Source organism: Lepidochelys olivacea, assembly GCF_965140295.1.
Source record: "Lepidochelys olivacea isolate rLepOli2 genome assembly, chromosome: 9".
In the NCBI taxonomy this organism is placed as follows: domain Eukaryota; kingdom Metazoa; phylum Chordata; order Testudines; family Cheloniidae; genus Lepidochelys; species Lepidochelys olivacea.
Genome location: NC_140419.1, coordinates 531322 through 549929, shown reverse-complemented (window position 1 = coordinate 549929; position 18608 = coordinate 531322). Strand labels below are relative to the sequence as shown.

The following is an 18608-nucleotide window of genomic DNA, read 5'->3' as shown; positions in this document are numbered from 1 at the left end:
CTGATAGCTGCGGGACCCCAATTGTTAGGCCCTCCCAGCATGACTGTGAACCACTGATAACTACTTTCTGGGAACGGTTTTCCAACCAGTATTGCAATCACCTTTTAAAAAAAGAAAAGGAGTACTTGTGGCACCTTAGAGACTAACCAATTTATTTAAGCTTTCATGAGCTACAGCTCACTTCATCGGATGCATCAAATAAATTGGTTAGTCTCTAAGGTGCCACAAGTACTCCTTTTCTTTTTGCGAATATAGACTAACATGGCTGCTACTCTGAAACCTGTCATTATCTTTTCGGGTACAGAAGTTAAGCTGTCTGGTCTGTAATTCCTAGGGTTTTGCTTATTTCCCTTTTTTTAATAGATTGGCACTATATTTGCCCTTTTCCAGTCTTCTGGAATCTCTCCTGTCCTCCATGACTTTTCAAAGATAATTGCTAATGGCTCAGATATCTCCAGTCAGCTCCTTGAGTATTTTGGGATGCATTTAATCAGGCCCTGGTGACTTGAAGACATCTTGAAGACATGGTCTTCTTTGCACATTTGATGTTATCAAGACCATGACAGTGTTACTGTTAATGAGCAAAATACTCTGTTGGGGATCGTAAGCTGAAGTAATGGTGAAGAAATGCTGCCCTCTGCTGCTTACTAAGCATATATCTCATTAAGTAAACAAAATGAGGGAAACACAAATCTACATATTCACAGGATTCCTACAGTAATGCATGATTTCTACTATATGTTCTAGGTTTTGAAACCTTTGATGACCTAATTTGAGGATGGGGGGGCGGGGGAAGGAAGAGACAATTTAATCATTCAATGAAACTACAGTACATTGAACTAGGAGAGTCTTTTTGGGATGGACAAAGTGGCTAAACTACTGAGCATTTTGCTAGTTCTAGGGCACTTGGATAATCAATCTATCTTTTTAAATCTTGTAAAACGTATTCACCCTTTTAAAAAAAGAACAAAATATATGCAGCCTTCTTTGTTGTCAAACCGCTTTTTAAATGGTATACTTCTTTAATTCCTGTATCCTTATATGTACACTGCAAAAGTGTATTTGTGGCTATTTTTTGTTGGATTCTTTTGCTTCTCCATTTTCCCAGCCATCACCAGCCACATATACCCTTCCAACATACCTTCTGTTTCCCTTCACCTCTCACCAGTTAACACATGCCTTTCTTGCCTTCCTGGGGTGAATTATTTCTGCTTGAGAGCCCCAAAAGTAAGTAGTAGTGGATAATTAATGTACACAGTGGTTACACACACCTGTGTTGCTGCACATTAGCACATTTCTGGCATCAGCCATGTGAAACTGACTAGACACAATTTTAGTTCTCTATTCCATGCTGGTGGCACCACTGGGGAAAGACAGGTGCAGTAATATTAAATAATCATTCTCTAGCATTTTGCTTGGAAGAAATTCTGTAAGTTCTGTTCCCACATAAACTTTATTTAAAGAGTGAATGTGTTTTATTCATAATTTACAATACCTTGAAAGCATAGTAAATAACTAAATGATCTTAAGAGCTAAAAAACCCCCCAAATCAACCTATGGTTAAAAGAGGATTGATTCTGCTGATGGTATTACTGCTGTTTACATGGAACATACTATAATAGTAAATGAAGGTTGTCATAACCATACAGCTAAGGGTAGCCTAGAATTGCTCATTACCTGTAAGGGGCTAAGAAACTCAAATAACCTGGTTGGCACCTGACCAAAAGGACCAATGGGGAAAGAAAATACTTTGAAATCTTGGGGTGGGGAGGAAGGTTTTGTTTTGTGTGTTCTCTTGGGAAGGAGAGAAGCATCAGGTCAGAAAACTCCTTCTCCTCTAAACCATCCTAAAAGTCTCTCCTATTAAAAATTGTAAGTAAAAGCCAGGCAAGGCGTGTTAGATTATCTTTTGTTCTGCTTGTGAATTTTTCCTTTGCTGGAGGGAGGTTTAGTCCTGTTTTTTGTAATTTTGAAACTAAGCCTAGAGGAAGTTCTACTGTGTTTTTTGAATCTTTGTTAGTCTCTAAGGTGCCACAAGTACTCCTTTTTTTTTTTACGAATACAGGGTAACACGGCTGCTACTCTGAAACCTTTGAATCTTTTGTTACCCTGTAAAGTTATTTTCCATCCTGATTTTACAGAGATGATTTTTATTTATTTTTTTTTAAATAAAATCCTTCTTTTAAGAACCTGACTGATTTCTCTACTGTCCTAAGACCCAGGGCTTTGGGTCTGTGATCACTTTGTAACCAATTGGTTAGGATATTATTCTCAAGCCTCCCCAGGAAAGGGGGTGTAAGGGCTTGGAGGAATATTTTGGGGAAACAGGAACTCCAAGTGGTCCTTTCCCTGATTCTTTGTCTAAATCAATGGGGGCTGCTGGAAGTGGTGGCCAATATGTCCCTCAGCCCACGCCACTTCCCTCAGCCCCCATTGGCTGGGCACAGTGAACCGCGGCCAGTGGGAGCCGCGATTGGCCGAACCTGCGGACATGGCAGGTAAACTGGCCTGGCCTGGCCTGCCAGGGGCTTTCCCTGAACAAGCGGTGTCCCAAGTCTGGGAAACACTGCTCTAAGCAATTCCAGACCATGAGGAGGGTCTCTGGCAGGAACATGATATAATAGCTCTGCTGAGGAACCAGGGTGTGTGTTCTTCAGCACGTGGAACAATTCTGATTTGCTGCCTTTCTTGGAGAGAAGTGGGTAGGGAAGAATGGAAGCTAATCATAGGGTATTTCCCCATAGGCTCATAGAAGGTCTGAAATCTGTAGCTTTTTGGGGAAAATTGTATAGTTGCCTGATCTCTGAAAGAATGAGGGGATGAAGAGTCATAAAGACAAGTAAAACCCATATTGTATACAATTAATAAATTATAAGGCCAGATATTGTGATCATCTTGTCAGACATTCTGTATAACAAGGCAATAGGAATTTCCTGAATTAATTCCTGTTTGAACTAGAACATATTTTTTAGAAAAATATCCAGTCTTGATTTAAAATTGCCAGTGATGGAGAATCCACCACAACCTTTGGTAAATTATTGTAATTGTTAGGATATATTATCTCTTATGCCTGTTTATCCTAAACATGTGCCTTATTGCTAGTCATTGACTCTTATGATAGCTTTGTCTTCTAGACTCAAGAGCTCTCTATTATCAAATATTTGTTCCCCATGTAAATAGTTACAAATTGTGAGCAAGTCACCCCTTAAGCTCCTTTTTGTTAAGCTCAATAGATTGCAACTTTAGAGTCTTTCACTATAAAGCATGTTTTCTAATTGTTCAATCATTCCTATGGTTCTTCTCTGAACCCTCTCCAATTTATCAACATCCTTCTTGAACCGTGGATGCCAGAACTGGATACGGTATTCCAATAGGGGTCACACCAGTACCAACTACAGAGGTAAAATGACTTCCTTACTCATACTTAAGATTTCCTTGTTTATGCATCCAAGGATTGTGTTAGCATTTTTGGCCACAGCATCTCACAGGAAGCTCATGTTTAGCTGATTATTCACCATGATCCCCAAGTCTTGTTCAGATTCACTGCTTCCCAAACTAGAGTCTTCCATCCTGTAAATATGGTCTACATTCTTTGTTCCTACATGAATAGATTTACATTTGATTGTATTAAAACACATACGAGAACTGATGGTCTAAGTCTAGAAGAAGAAGAGTTGTATTGAAACGCATGTTGTTTGCCTGCACCCAGCTTACCAAGCGATCCAGATAGCTCTGTATCAGTGATCTGTCCTCTTCATTATTTACTACTTCCCCAATTTTTGTGTCATTTGCAAACTTTCAGTGGTGATTTTGTTTTGTTCCAAGTCATTGATGAAAATGTTTAGTGTAGAGCCAAGGACTTATCCTTGCGGGACCCTACTAAAAGCGTGTGCATTCAATGATGATTCCCCATTTACAGTTACATTTTGAGACCTGTCAGCCTGTTTTTAGCCATTTAATATGCGCCATGTTGATTTTGTATCCTTCTTGTTTTTTAATCAAAATATTGCGAGGACCAATTCAAATGTCTTAAGTCTATTATGTCAACTCTGTTACGCTATAAATCAAACTTGTAAACCCATCGAAAAGAGATATCAAGTTAGTTTGACAGGATCTATTTTCCATACGTGCATGTGATTGATATGAATTATATTATTCTTTTATTCTTTATTAATCAAGTTCCATATCAGCCATTCTATTATTTTGACTGGGACTGATGTCAGGATGAGAGGCCTATGTTTACCCTTTTAATATATTGGCATAACTTTAGCTTTCTTCTTGTCCTCTGGAACTTCCCCTGTGTTCTAAGACTTACTGAAAATCAACCTTAGTGGTTCAGGTTGCTGCTTGGCCAGCTTTTTTAAAACTCTCAGATGCAAGTTTCCCTTATCTGCTGATTTTAAAATGTCTGACCTCAGTAGCTGCTGTTTAACAGCCATTGTTACTGTTGGAATGGAAAGAACTTCATCCTAGTCATATAATATGACTTCTTCATCATCATCGAACTATATCCAGCTTTTTCCTAATGTTAAATAGGTAGACTAGGTGACCATAACAGTCCCTTATGACTTCCCTGGTACAGTGAACTTAATCTCCATGTTAGGGAAGTCATGTCACTGAAACAGTGTCATTAATATTCACTTCTTAAAATTATGGCTCATGTTGCCTCTGCAGTATTTCACTATACATGTATTATATTTTAATAATTTTATATGTGTTTTGTTATATTAATTGTAGTAAGAGCTTTCATGATTGCACAGCACTTGAAATGTTTAAATACAAAGCATAGTTCAAAAATAACATTTTATGTATCTATTGTAATTCAGATTTTTGCCTTCTGTGCTACCATAAAATAGGTGGTGATATATTTGGAAAAATTCACTGATAAACAGTCTAAGGTATTGTCATTTGTTTTTATCCTAACACTTTATGTTATAATAATAATGAACTCAGGGGAACCACACCGTTCATAAATGCATTGTAGTGTATTGGAAACACTTTTAAAATTTTTTTTATTGGCTGAAGACCCATTACATGTAGTAATCAATAATTCATGACCCAATCAATCCTATTTCTTGTTCAGACAATTGCTAAGACAAACAAGTTTGTTAACATTTATGGGAGAGAATGCTTCCTGCTTCTTATTTACGTCACTTGAAAGTGAGAACAGGTATTCGCATGGCACTGTTGTAGCTCATCTTGCAAGGAGGTATTTATATGCCATATATTCTAAACATTCTTATGCCGCTTCATGCTTCGACTTGTAGGCTCTAAACTTTTACATTGTTTTGTTTTTGAGTGCAGTTATGTAAAAAAAAGAAATAATTCTACATTTGTAAGATGCTTTCATGATAAAGAGATTGCATTACTGTCCTTGCGTATGAGGTGAATTGAAAAATACTATTTTGTTTCGTTTTTACAACACAAATATTTGTAATAAAAATAATATAAAGTGAGAACTGTACACTTTATTCTGTGTTGTAGTTGTAAACAATATATTTGAAAATGTAGAAAAACATGCAAAAATATTTACAAATTTAAATTGGTATTCTCTTATTGTTTAACAGTGCAATTAAAACGGTCATTAATCGCGACTATTTTTTAAAATCTAGTTAATTTGTTTTGACAACCCTACTTTATATTGAAAACTAGTAAAAATTATGCTTGAGCTAATTTGTTTGAGTTTGTTGGCTTAGCTGAATATGCTGCTGCCCTGTGACAAGAAGGTACCTGAGGCAGAACCTCCTTGTATTGCATCTGTTACAGTATAAAGTAGCTTTACATTTTGTGGACATTACTGTTGAGAAAACGATTTTTCATGGATACCAAAAACTTAAGTATTATTCCAAAAATCAGTTGACCAGTTTCTCTTGCTAGGCTTGTCAAGTATCTTTGTAATTTTTCAGCCAAGGTAAAATTATGTCAGTGGCATGTCACGTACTGATATTCACTGAAAGGCAGAATGAAAGATGATTGATTATTTCAGAAGGTTGTAGATGGTCTGTTTGAGATAAATTTGAATGTGGTAGAAGGATGACTGAAAAAAATTATTCTAGAGTTTGAAATCTATTACGTAATTCGCTGCTGTTCTCCAGTAAAGGTGATCGCCACCGAAACCTAAGGAATGCTATGTAGCCTCAGGTTCGGTCTGTTTCTAAATAATACTGTGTCATATTTTGACATACAGGAGAATGCTAGAGGCTACCTTACCGCTTGTTTATAAAATTGTTTCCTGAAGGATCCACAGATCTAGATCCAACCAAAATAAGCCTCTTTTGAAGCTGTGAATATTACAAGCATTAATTAATTGTTCATGGAATCATAAAAATGTAGGGCTGGAAGGGACCTGAGGAGATCATTTAGTCCATACCCATGGTTATGAGGCAGGATTTAGATCATCCCCGACAGGTGTGTGTCTTGACTCTTCTCAAAAATCTCCAGTAATAGGGATTCTCCGACTTTGCTTGGTAACTTGTTCCAGTGATTAACTGTCCTTAGACAGTTAAAAAGTTAGAAAGTTATTACTAATATCCACCCTAAATCTCACTTGCTGCAAACTAAGCCAATTACTTCTTGTCCTACCCTCAGTGGACATGCAAAGCAATTGATCATTGTCCTCTTTATAACAACTTTTTACATATTTGAAGAGTGCTATTATGTCCTCCTTCAGCCTTCTCTTGTCTGGGCTAAACATGCCCAGTTGTTTCAACCTTTTCTCATAGGTATTGTTTTCTAAACCTATCATGTTTGTTGCTGTCCTCTGGATTCTATATAATTCGTTCACATCTCTCTAAAAGTGTGGTGCCCAAAATGGGTACAGTATTCTAGCTAAAGCCTCACCAGTGCCAAGTGGAGTGGAACAACTACCTCTCATGCCTTACATATAACTCTCCTATTAATATATCCTAGACAGCGTTTCTCAAATGTGGCCACCATGGCTGCATGCAACCACCAGGGGTGTTTCTTGCAGCCACAGACTCCTGGGCTGTGTATGTGTGTGGGGAGTAACAGCCCCTCCCTTTCCCTGTTGCTCCTGGATGCACCACCTTGGTGTTGGTTCCTGGGGCCGCCAGCAGGGGTTGGGCCTTGCCTCCCTCTAGAGACACCTGGAGCACAACGCTGGAGGAGCAGGCAGGCGGTGAGTTCCCCACCTGCCCAGGGGCTGTGGGGCTCAGGCTTTGTGCATCAGCCCAGGGGTGATGGGTTGGTAGATTCTGGCAGTAGGGCTTTGGGCTCCAGTTCCGGCTCTGGTTGCACAGTGGCAGGCCCTATGCTCTGACGGTGGGGCTTCAGGCTCTAGGACCCTGCTGCCTCCCGCAGCCCCTCATTCAGAGCTTAATTTGTCCCGAGGTTTGGCAGGGCTGAGTAAGTCTGCTGTGAAAAGTGATAGTTGTATGTTAATATCACTTTTCACAACGGACTTACTAGCTAGAAATAAGTAAATTGCAATGATCTGGTCATGTATATGTACATATTTATTTGTTTTTCTTAAAGCTAATTAAGTATTTTAGGAAAAAGTGTGAGAGCAACCATCAGCAAAAGTTAGTGGCCGCACTGTGAGGCTACCAAAAAATTTGTCCTGAGAACCCCTGTAATGACATTTGCTGTTTTCACAAAAGCATCACATTGATGTTCAGTTTTGATCCACTGTAACACCCAGATCTTTTCCAGCAGTACTGCTGCCTAGCCAGTTATTTCCCATTTTGTATTTGTGCGTTTGATTTTTCCTTCCAAAGTGCAGTGCACTGTACTTGGCTTTATTGAATTTAATCTTTCTTCTTCAAATTTATCAAGATAGTTTTGAATTCTAATTCTGTCCAGGTTGGTATCATCTGCAGATTTTATAAGTGTGCTCTCTGCTCTATCATCCAGATTGTTAATTAAAATATTGACTAGTGACAGACCCCTGCAGGACCTCACTTGATACATCCTTAAAATTTATAAATACAATAAAATATCTAAAGTTAGAATGTCTCTGATTTTGAATTAAAAATAGTAAACAATGAAGATATGGTAATAGGAAAGAACTCTCTGTGAAAATAGCTTCAAGTTGCTCTCCTATTCAAAACTTATGGCTAGCCAATCCATTTATTACTGAATTCTGACTACAGCAAAGGACATGTACTATTTGCTTCCTATTTGCAAGGTTCTAGAAACAAATTAAAAGACAGGCAATTTCAAAGTGTGAAAGTATGAAAATGTAACTCTGTTTTAATTTACAGGTTTCAGAGTAACAGCCGTGTTAATCTGTATTCGCAAAAATAAAAGGAGTACTTGTGGCACCTTAGAGACTAAACAATTTATTTGAGCATGAGCTTTCGTGAGCTACAGCTCACTTCATCGGATGCATACCATGGAAACTGCAGCAGACATTATATACACACAGAGATCATGAAACAATACCTCCTCCCACCCCACTGTCCTGCTGGTAATAGCTTATCTAAAGTGATCATCAAGTTGGGCCATTTCCAGCACAAATCCAGGTTTTCTCACCCTCCGCCCCCCCCCCCCCCCCAAACTCACTCTCCTGCTGGTAATAGCCCATCCAAAGTGACAACTCTCTTCACAATGTGTATGATAATCTAGGTGGGCCATTTCCTACACAAATCCAGGTTCTCTCACCCCCCTCCAAAAACCACACACACAAACTCACTCTCCTGCTGGTGATAGCTTATCCAAAGTGACCACTCTCCCTACAATGTGCATGATAATCAAGGTGGGCCATTTCCAGCACAAATCCAGGTTTTCTCACCCCCTCACCCCCATACACACACAAACTCACTCTCCTGCTGGTAATAGCTCATCCAAAGTGACCACTCTCCCTACAATGTGCATGGTAATCAAGGTGAGCCATTTCCAGCACAAATCCAGGCTCCCCCCCCCCCCCTTTTTTTTTTCCCCGGACACACACACACACACACTCTCTCTCTCTCTCTCTCTCTCTCTCTCCTGCTGGCAATAGCTCATCCAAACTGACCACTCTCCAAGTTTAAATCCAAGTTTAACCAGAACGTCTGGGGGGGGAATAGGCTACCTTGCATAATGACTTAGCCACTCCCAGTCTCTATTTAAGCCTAAATTAATAGTATCCAATTTGCAAATGAATTCCAATTCAGCAGTTTCTCGCTGGAGTCTGGATTTGAAGTTTTTTTGTTTTAAGATAGCGACCTTCATGTCTGTGATTGCGTGACCAGAGAGATTGAAGTGTTCTCCGACTGGTTTATGAATGTTATCATTCTTGACATCTGATTTGTGTCCATTTATTCTTTTATGTAGAGACTGTCCAGTTTGACCAATGTACATGGCAGAGGGGCATTGCTGGCACATGATGGCATATATCACATTGGTGGATGTGCAGGTGAACGAGCCTCTGATAGTGTGGCTGATGTTATTAGGCCCTGTGATGGTGTCCCCTGAATAGATATGTGGGCACAGTTGGCAACGGGCTTTGTTGCAAGGATAGGTTCCTGGGTTAGTGGTTCTGTTGTGTGGTTTGTGCTTGTTGGTGAGTATTTGCTTCAGGCTGGGGGGCTGCCTGTAGGCAAGGACTGGCCTGTCTCCCAAGATTTGTGAGAGTGTTGGGTCATCCTTCAGGATAGGTTGTAGATCCTTAATAATGCGTTGGAGGGGTTTTAGTTGGGGGCTGAAGGTGACGGCTAGTGGCGTTCTGTTATTTTCTTTGTTAGGCCTGTCCTGTAGTAGGTAACTTCTGGGAACTCTTCTGGCTCTATCAATCTGTTTCTTCACTTCTGCAGGTGGGTATTGTAGTTGTAAGAAAGCTTGACAGAGATCTTGTAGGTGTTTGTCTCTGTCTGAGGGGTTGGAGCAAATGCGGTTGTATCGCAGAGCTTGGCTGTAGATGATGGATCGTGTGGTATGGTCAGGGTGAAAGCTGGAGGCATGTAGATAGGAATAGCGGTCAGTAGGTTTCCGGTATAGGGTGGTGTTTATGTGACCATTGTTTATTAGCACTGTAGTGTCCAGAAAGTGGATTTCTTGTGTGGACTGGACCAGGCTGAGGTTGATGGTGGGATGGAAGTTGTTGAAATCATGGTGGAATTCCTCAAGGGCTTCTTTTCCATGGGTCCAGATGATGAAGATGTCATCAATATAGTGCAAGTAGAGTAGGGGCTTTAGGGGACGAGAGCTGAGGAAGCGTTCTAAATCAGCCATAAAAATGTTGGCATACTGTGGGGCCATGTGGGTACCCATAGCAGTGCCGCTGATCTGAAGGTATACATTGTCCCCAAATGTAAAATAGTTATGGGTAAGGACAAAGGCTCACCTTGATTACCATGCACATTGTAGGGAGAGTGGTCACTTTGGATGAGCTATTACCAGCAGGAGAGTGAGTTTGTGTGTGTATGGGGTGGGGGGGGGGTGAGAAAACCTGGATTTGTGCTGGAAATGGCCCACCTTGATTACCATGCACATTGTAGGGAGAGTGGTCACTTTGGATGAGCTATTACCAGCAGGAGAGTGAGTTTGTGTGTGTATGGGGGTGGGGGCGGAGGGTGAGAAAACCTGGATTTGTGCTGGAAATGGCCCAACTTGATGATCACCTTAGATAAGCTATTACCAGCAGGACAGTGGGGTGGGAGGAGGTATTGTTTCATGATCTCTGTGTGTATATAATGTCTGCTGCAGTTTCCACGGTATGCATCTGATGAAGTGAGCTGTAGCTCACGAAAGCTCATGCTCAAATAAATTGGTTAGTCTGTAAGGTGCCACAAGTACTCCTTTTCTTTTTTTAATTTACAGTGAGTTAAAGACTTATTACTCCCGGGGGAATTCTGTGCCCCTGTGCACATGCAGAATTCATGTCCCCTGCAGGTTTCTTTGCTTCCCCACAGAAATCTGATGGGGAAGCAATGGGAAGCTGCAAGAGCAGTCACGCCCCTCCCCAGCAGTGCGGGCAAATCGTTTCAGGTGCCCGGAGCAGCCAGCGGAGAGATAAATCATGCAGGGGATGAGGTTGGGGGAGCTCTGTCCAGTTGCTCCTACCCTGTGCTGGGCTTAGCTGCTAGTCCAAGTTGGGATGGGGTGGGGGTAAGGGAACGGGACTTCCTCTTCCCTTTTAAGGAGTGGCTAGGGCTATGTCAGACCTACCCCCAGAAACCTCCCCTGACTACACACACACTCTTCCCTCTAGCTCCTCAGCCACGGGCAGAGCAGTCACTGTACAGAGAGCTGCTCCTCCGTCCATCCAACCCCTGTGCATCTGAACACCCCCATACCCAGACCCCTGCTGAGCCCCCTGCACCTGAACCCCCACTCTGCCAAGCCTCACCCCCTGCACCTGGAGCCTCCCACCGAGCTGGACGTCCTACCAACTCGCTGCCTCCGGACCCCTCCTGAGCCTCTGCATCCAGACCCCCCACCCCTGCACCCAGACCACTCTCTGCTTTTTTAAAATGGGGGGGTACTTTTCATATACTGAACTCCTGTTTTCATATCCCTCCCTACATCTGATTACTTCCCAGACCTTCAGAACTGTGGAAGATGCTGGGTTTCAGAACAAACTTTCTTACCAATAATTTCCTTTCTGCTAGCGGCATCTCCCACACTTCTACACATGCTAGATGGCTCATAAGCCAAGGGTAAAATATTAAGTGCAGCCATTACCGTAGGACCATTTGTCTGTGGTCTAATGTACATAATTATTCTGTCTGTAATATTTTTTTGTTAATGTTATGCAAGTTTTATAGCTTGGGAATAACTCATGTAGTGGCAAGTAGGAGCAGAGGGGGCGTGGTCAGAGTATGTGGAGCCAAAACGGTGATTTGTCTCTGGGAAGCTGCAGAGAGGGGGGATCAGCCCAGAAGTCTAGACTTGTGGAAGATGCCTTTACCAGAAAGGAAATTATTGGTAAGAAATTTTCCGTTATAGTGATAGACTCAAGGAGCTCAGTCTTATCGTCTTAATAAAGAGAAGGTTAAGGAGTGACTTGTTCACAGTCTGTAAGTACTTACATGGAGAACCGATATTTAATAATGGGCTCTTTAATCTACCAGACAAAGGTATAACAAGATTCAGTGGATGGAAGTTGAAGCTAGAGAAATTCAGAATGGAAATAAGGCATGCATTTTTAACAGTGAGGGTAATTAGCCATTGGAATAATTTACCAGCAGTCATGATGGATTCCTCATCACTGGCAAATGTAAAATAATGATTGGATTTCTCAAAAAAAAAAAAAAAAAGATATGCTCTAGTTCAAATGAATTTAGTTTGTGGAAGTTCTGTGTCCTGTGTTTTACAGGTGTTCTGTGTCCTGTGTGGTCAAACTAGTTGATTACAACGGTCCCTTCCAGTGGCCTTAAAATCTATGAATTATAGAACGTCATATGCTTTTCATAATGCTGATAAATGCTATTTAAATTGTAGCCAAAGAACTGATACTTGCATGTGACCTGCTTTAAATTGTATAAGATCCATTATGGTAGTCCAAGTGAGGTTGTGCTAGAAAAGGATCTAAAACAAGATGTTTGTTTCCTTTTTAAAGTGTATGAAATGCTATACAAATAAAAATAATAATTGCAAAGTATAAGAGTAATTGGTGGTATGGAAGAACAATATTGCATCCTTTAGAAGAAATCTAATCTTAAATGTAAATATATAATACTTTTCTACAGTGTTGGCACATCTAGGTCTGGTTATTACAAACAACCATACTTAGAATCTAGTTGAAGTAATTGAAATTAGGATAAAAAAGGAATAGTTTTCTTTATTAAGAGACTTTTATATACTATTTTTATGTAACTAAAAATAACATTTATTTTCTTGTTTCCACTGACAGTTCCCCCCCCTTTCTTCTTTAAATGTAAATCTACATGACTTCCTAATTTAAATATAGAAAAAATTAGTTGGCCTAGAAGGCTAAAGACAACCATTTCTTTTCAAGCTAATAATCATCAATGAATATTTCCCAAAATTATGAAGAAAACTTAATGATGGAGTTTTGGGGTGCCTGAAAGAGAGAACCAAGTAAAATGAAGCCATTTACTTCTGCCTGTCTTAAGAATGTTTGTAATAAATAAATCCTGCTCACTAATTAAACACCTAGATGTTCGTGTTTTTAATTGGGCAGTGGGAATCATTTTTGTTGCCTATTAAGGTAGGATGCAAATTACTGTTAAGTAAACATAGAATAAAAGCAGTTTATTTTATGTATGCAGTCATAAGCAGACCACTTGTCAGTTTTGGTATCTTTTTGATTAAACATATGCAGGTGTTTTTTTTTTTTTTTTGAAAGCTTTAAAGTGTGTTTCTTTTGACCTCTTTTGCTGCTTTTTCCTGAAAACTAACTTTGTATGTTAAAATGAAACATGGAAAAGACCTCTGCAGGGAGATAGGTAGTTCTATTAGACTATCTCTATGGTCATCTGGTATGTTTACCGTGAATGCCAGTTTGTTCTTGTGGCTTATGGTAGTAAAGAACACTCAAGAATTCAGTTTATTACTACATGTCCCATGGCTATTTTAAGAATCTTAAGAATTCTGTGGACACTGTGCTCCTTAAAATGCTGTAAGATCTTTCAATACTGACCCACCAGATACCTACTCTATATTAAAAATAAATAAGACACTTAAAATTTGGACCTTGAAATAATGCCTCTTGTCTAGTTGAAACTGATGCTCACGAAAGCTTATGCTCAAATAAATTTGTTCGTCTCTAAGGTGCCACAAGTACTCCTTTTCTTTTTGCGGATACAGACTAACACGGCTGCTACTCTGAAACCTGATGTAGATTGAGTTGCTTGTAGAGTGCCCTGTGCCTTCCTTTCCACAGGGCTAGTACATTAGTATGCAAATTATAAATATATCTATAAAACATTGTCTGAATGTTCCATATGATGTCAAGAAGTATAACATTTTGTATAAATTGTAATAGTTCCATTCTGAAGGGAGCTAGCGCTCTTGTAAAATGTGGTTGAAACTTTGCAAACTAGACATTTCTCAAATGGTTTCACTGACACTGAAGAAGCTTTAAAACTTGAGGAACTAATGTCTTAATGGTATTTAAATGTTTTTCTCAGTCTAGTCTTTTTAGGATTTTACTGTTTTAAAAATAATAAAAATCCTATTTAAAGATATGGTGATAGTTTAGTTTTAATTAAAAAAAGGATATTCAGCTTTAGTGCTCCAGTGTAGGCTCCTCGTGTTTTGTCTAGGTTTTAGAGTGCATTGAATATCTCTCTTCTCTGCACACAACCAGATAATTGATGACAGCACTGCCTTTACAGTGTCTGAAATGAGTGCAAATAACATTCATTGCATGGTGTGTACAAAAAGCCTCAACCAATACAACACATTTTTGGCTGAAAAAAGTAGCAGCTGCAACATCAACCTCAATCCCATGATTTGGCCCTGTAAAGTTTCACACTGCTTCATTAAATTGAATGGGGTTATATTAGTGGTGTAAGATCAATTATATTGAATTTTTATGTGTGCACTGAAAGATACTTCCTTAAAAGTTCTGAACTGTCTCTATTTTTGTTTTATAAGGATTAGTAATATTATACAGAAATATAAGGTTCTGTTTACAGCTAGATGTATGGCTAAGTTATTTGGAGTCTGTATGTAGCCTTCATCAACCATGTAGATGTAATTGCCTGAAGTTACTGAAGCTTTCTGTTCATTATATCTTACTGATAGAATCCTTTGTAGTTGTGTACACCATATCTTCCTTTTTATTGATTCTGCTGTGCCCATAGCACAGTAGAGCTTATGCTCTCTGCATCTTGGAGAGCTGTTTCTGCAACATTCAGAACCACATTTGGCTTTGTTTTCACCCTATTTGTTATCATGAAATGGTCATTTATATATAATATGACTTTTTTTCTTTTTACCAAGAGTTTCTTCATTAGGGGTATGGAAGTAAGATTGCTTGTTGCTTTGTGTCCTTGGTTGGAAAAGGGTTTATTTATGGGACAGAGACTTCCTTGCACTGTTGGTGTACAGTCAGTGATCCATGACTAACAGATTGTCTTCCATTTTTTGTTTTGGAGTGATGTGCATTGAATTTGCTCTGCCAGCCCTGCTATCCCCTGACTACAAATGGCATACTGTGATTCTGACCTGCTGAAGGAGGAGCAGAGGTTTTTAAATTATTAAAATTGACTGGGCTCTTTAGTACACTTCTGGCTTGTCCTTGGGCTTGGATGTACATGTAGAAAAAGTCCACGAAATAGTGAGAATGTAGCTAAACGGGGAATAGAGTGATCATTTAATATCTTTGTGAGTTTTTTTGTGGATTATTGTGAATATCTTTCTCCATAATGTTCCAATATAGTTATTAGTGCGATTTCCCTTCCCCCCCCTTTCCTGCCCCTACCCCCACCCCCAATCTGAAATTCATGTACTGCTTCCCTGAAAACTTGAAGGGAAGTTGGAGATATTGATTAGGTACTAGGGGCAAGTTGAAAATATAACTCAAGCTTCCAAGTATAGGGATGCTGACATTTATAATCTTTGTCTGTCTTACTGGAAAAGGAGTGTCTTCAGAAGCAGAGGCGTCATTTGTGTGTTATTACTGGTGCTATATCTATTAGGTGGGTTGGTGGTGCTATTTATTCTCCAGAATATATGGGGTTTTTTTTTTAGTTTCATCAGTTTGTGTATTTTATTTTTTTATTTCAAAGTGGGTTTCCATTGTAACTTCATGATCTTATGAAATTTTATTATTCACTTCTAATGTAAGAAGTGTGTTTACCATTTTACAATATGTAGACAAAGTCCCTCCCTCAAGGAGTTTACCAAGTAAACTGAATGAATTAAAAGGGAGATTGTGAAAGGTCAGAGCAGGCAGTGAAGTTAGTGTTCTGAGTTTAGGTGAAGAGGTATGTTTTGAGGGGGTATGAGATCATGGGAAGAAGCTTTACAAGATACTGAAATGTGCAAGTCTCAATTTTTTTATTTAAAGTTTGGGTGTTCTATTTTAGATGCCATTTTGTGTGATTGTGGGCCTAGCTTGATGTGAGTAATTGGACACAGGTGGGGCCTCATTTTTTGGGAGGCAGGATCAGGGCTAGAAACAGAATGTCTGTAGTAGCAACAGAGAAGGGGGAACATCCAGGGAATCATTTACAATGGACAAGATAACAATGGGATAAGATAAGCTTGGAAGGTAAGATGAGGTAAAGAATAAGTTGGGCAAGGACAAAGTGTGGGCTGTACAGGGATTGGTTCTTATACAGTGACCAAGCCAGTCCCAAAATGTGTTATAGTGTGCAGTAAATGCAATCTAATGTATAACTGTATATAAAGGAAGAGGTTTGCTGTGTAACTTTGGATGTGTGGTACACCCTATACCAGTGGTGGGCAACCTGCGGCCCACGGGCTGCATGCAGCCCATCAGGGTGATCTGACTGTGAGCCGCAAGACATTTTGCTGATGTTGACCATCCGCAGGCACAGCCCCCCGCAGCTCCCAGTGGCTACGGTTCGCTGTTCCCAGACAGTGGGAGCTGTGGGAAAAATCAGGCTGCAGGGTCATGCTGACCACCACTTCCCGCAGCTCCCATTGGCCAGGAATGGCAAAACGTAGCCACTGGGAGCTATGGGGGGTGGGGGGGCGTGCCTGCGGATGGTCAATGTCAGCAAAATGTCTCACTGTCTGCAATCACATTCCCCTGATGGGCTGCCTGCCGGCCGCAGGTTGCCCACCACTGCCCTATGCACACCCATTATTCTTAGAATCATAGAACATCAGGGTTGGAAGGGACCTCAGGATGTCATCTAGTCCAACCCCCTGCTCAAAGCAGGACCAATCCCCAATTAAATCATCCCAGCCAGGGCTTTGTCAAGCCTGACCTTAAAAACTTCTAAGGAAGGAGATTCTACCACCTCCCTAGGTAACGCATTCCAGTGTTTCACCACCCTCCTAGTGAAAAAGTTTTTCCTAATATCCAACCTAAACCTCCCCTACTGCAACTTGAGACCATTACTCCTTGTCCTGTCCTCTTCTACCACTGAGAATAGTCTAGAACCATCCTCTCTGGAACCACCTCTCAGGTAGTTGAAAGCAGCTATCAAATCCCCCCTCATTCTTCTCTTCTGCAGACTAAACAATCCCAGTTCCCTCAGCCTCTCCTCATAAGTCATGTGTTCCAGACCCCTCATTATTTTTGTTGCTCTTCGCTGGACTCTCTCTCCAATTTATCCACATCCTTCTTGTAGTGTGGGGCCCAAAACTGGACACAGTACTCCAGATGAGGCCTCACCAATGTCGAATAGAGGGGAACGATCACGTCCCTCGATCTGCTCGCTATGCCCCTACTTATACATCCCAAAATGCCATTGGCCTTCTTGGCAACAAGGGCACACTGCTGACTCATATCCAGCTTCTCGTCCACTGTCACCCCTAGGTCCTTTTCAGCAGAACTGCTGCCTAGCCATTCGGTCCCTAGTCTGTAGCGGTGCATTGGGTTCTTCCGTCCTAAGTGCAGGACCCTGCACTTATCCTTATTGAACCTCATCAGATTTCTTTTGGCCCAATCCTCCAATTTGTCTAGGTCCCTCTGTATCCTATCCCTACCCTCCAGCGTATCTACCACTCCTCCTAGTTTAGTATCATCTGCAAATTTGCTGAGAGTGCAATCCACACCATCCTCCAGATCATTTATGAAGATATTGAGTCTGATCAACTCAGTGTAGCTTTGCGGTATGCCAAATAGAGGAATCTCAGGAACTAGATTCGAGTTGAATTGAATTCTTGGGGAGCCAAGTGGAAGAGGTCTTCGGGGGAGCCTAAACAGTGATCTGTCAGTATAAAAACAGATGCATTGTGGCTGGAATACTAGTAATTAAGGGAAAGTCTTTAAAAAAATCTTAATTAGCTTATGCTGTGAGAAAGCAGGAAAAATCATGCAATATTAATCCCTTGGGGACACATTCTCCTCTGTATCTAATATAAATAATTTATTTGTAAGGAATTAATGCATTACATTAGAAATTCTGACAACCAGTGCATTGGTTGTGTTTTTTTTTTTTTTAAAAAAAGGTAAATTGAAATGTATAATATAAAATATACTTCTAGTCCTAGTATGGACCCTGACGGATCAACAAGGATTAATTTTTTAAAATGTGCAACAGCTAAGTATTGACATACTATAAATGCAAAGCAAAAGATCTTTAGCTTTAGGGAAAAATGCTTTAGTGGTCTTTGAATTAAAAAAATACTTAAAATATGTTTAGATGTCTTCTCTCTTGAATAAGTAGAATATCTGTGTAAAACCTAGTATTTATCGAATGGTTTGCATAGTCTAGATTATGCATGGTTTGTTAGGTCGAGAAAAATAAAAAAAATCTATAGAGTATCTGGTTCAGAGTGTTTTACAAGAAAATACACTTATTTTCTTAGCTGTGTCTTTTAACTTTAACAGTTCTACTAAATTTGGGAGGACATTTTGAGTTGACTAAAACTTTCTTAAACCATCTTTAATAGTTTGTTTTAACATAGTGACAGATATCTGATCAATATTAATTTTTCATCTGATTTTTATTTGATGGAATTGTTCAGGATTAAGATCTTGATCATTATGTATGTATGAAGCTAGATTTTTTTCACTGTTGCCTGTATCTTTTCCCTGAAAGAGCTAATATAAATTA

At 39.9% G+C, this 18608-nt stretch overlaps 1 protein-coding gene across 14 annotated transcripts in view; it reads left to right on the top strand.

The window, feature by feature from the left end:
- The window catches only part of DLG1 (discs large MAGUK scaffold protein 1), a 427573-nt gene that overhangs the window by 50829 nt on the left and 358136 nt on the right, over positions 1-18608 (top strand). The gene's annotated exons all lie outside the window — the stretch shown is intronic.